Source organism: Heptranchias perlo, unplaced genomic scaffold (assembly GCF_035084215.1).
Source record: "Heptranchias perlo isolate sHepPer1 unplaced genomic scaffold, sHepPer1.hap1 HAP1_SCAFFOLD_280, whole genome shotgun sequence".
Taxonomy (NCBI): Eukaryota; Metazoa; Chordata; class Chondrichthyes; order Hexanchiformes; family Hexanchidae; genus Heptranchias; species Heptranchias perlo.
Genome location: NW_027139292.1, coordinates 316,704 through 319,077, shown reverse-complemented (window position 1 = coordinate 319,077; position 2,374 = coordinate 316,704).

Genomic DNA, 2,374 nt, shown 5'->3' with positions numbered 1-2,374 from the left:
GGGGTGATTATCTATTGATTGTGGGGGTGTTTACCTATTGATTATGTGGCAATTATTTACTTATTATTGGCGTGATTATCTCTTTTGTTATGTGGCGATTATTTAATTATTATTGGGGTGATTATCTATTTATTATGTGGCGATTATTTAATTATTATTGGGGTGATTATCTATTTATTATGTGGCGATTATTTTATTATTATTGGGTTGATTATCAATTGATTATGGGGTGATTATCTGTCGATTATCGGGGTGATTATCTGTCGACTATGGGGGTGAATGTATATCGATTATGGGGGTGATTATCTATTCAATATGGACGTGATTACCTATTGATTGTGAGGGTGATCATCCATTGATTATTGGGATGATTATCTATTGATTGTGGGGTTGATTGTTGATTATAAGGGTGATTATCTATTAATTATGGAGGTGAGTATCTATTGATTATGGGGGTGATTATCTATCGATTATGGGGGTGATTATCTATCGATTATGGGGGTGACTATCTATTCAATATGGACGTGATTACCTATTGATTATGAGGGTGATCATCCATTGATTATTGGGGTGATTATTTATTGATTGTGGGGTTGATTGTTGATTATAAGGGTGATGATCTATTTATTATGTTGGCGATTATCTATTAATTATGGGAGTGATTATCTATTTATTATGGGGGTGATTATCTATTTATTATGGGGGTGATTATCCAATGATTATGGGGGTGATTATCTATTTATTATGGGGGTGATTATCTATTTATTATGGGGTGATTATCTATTTATTTTGGGGGTGATTACCTATTTATTATGGGGGTAATTATCTATCTATTATGGGGGTGATTATCTATTTATTAAGGGGTGATTATCTATTTATTAAGGGGTGATTATCTATTTATTATGGGGGTAATTATCTATCTATTATGGGGGTGATTATCTATTTATTAAGGGGTGATTATCTATTTATTATGGGGGTGATTATCTATTCATTATGGGGGTGATTACCTATTTATTATGGGGTGATTATCTATTGATTATGGGGGTGATTATCCATTGATTCTGGGGGTGATTATCTATTGATTATGGGGGTGATTATCTATTTATTATGAGGGTGATTATCCATTGATTATGGGGGTGATTATCTATTTATTATGGGGGTGATTATCTATTGATTCTGGGGGTGATTATCTATTTATTATTAGGGTGATTATCCATTGATTATGGGGGTGATTATCTATTTATTATGGGGGTGATTATCTATTGATTATGGGGGTGATTATCTATTTATTATGAGGGTGATTATATATTGATTATGGGGGTAATTGTCTATTTATTAAAAGTGATTATCTGTTTATTTTCAGGGTGATTACCTTTTTATTATGGGGGTGATTGTCTATTGATTATGGGGGTGATTATCTATTGGTTATGGTGGTGATTATCTATTTATTACAGGGATGATAATTTATTGATTATGGGGGTGATTATCTATGTGTTATCGGGGTGATTATCTGTTGATTATGGAGGTGATTGTCCATTTATTATGGGTGATTATCTACTTATTTTGGGCGCGATTATCTTTTTATTATGGGGTGATTATCTATTTATCGTGGAGGTGATTATCTATTGATTATCGTGGTGACTATCTATTGATTATGGTTGTGATTATCTATTTATTATGAGGGTGATGATATATTTATTATGGGGGTGATTATCTATTGATTATGGGGGTGATTATCTATTGATTATGGGGGTGATTATCTATTTACGATGGGAATGATTATCTATTGATTATGGGGATTATTATCTATTGATTATGGGGGTGATTATCTATTGAATATGGCGGTGTTTATCTATTGATTATGTGGTGATTATTTAATTATTATTGAGGTGATTGTCTATTTATTACGGGGATGATTATCTATTGATTATGGGGGTGATTTTCTTTTTACTATGGGGATGATTATCTATTGATTATGGTGGTGATTATCTATTTACTATGGGGATGATTATCTATTGATTATGGTGGTGACTATCTATTGATAATGGGGGTGATTATCTATTGAATATGGGGGTGTTTATCTCTTGATTATGTGGCGATTATTTAATAATTAATTAAGGTGATTATCTATTTATTATGTGGCGATTATCTATTGATTATGGGGGTGATTATCTATTGATTATGGGGGTGATTTTCTATTTACTATGGGAATGATTATCTATTGATTATGGGGATGATTATCTATTGATTATGGTGGTGATTATCTATTGATTATGGGGGTGATATTCTATTGAATATGGTGGTGTTTATCTATTGATTATGTGGCGATTATTTAATTATTATTGAGGTGATTGTCTATTTATTATGGGGATAA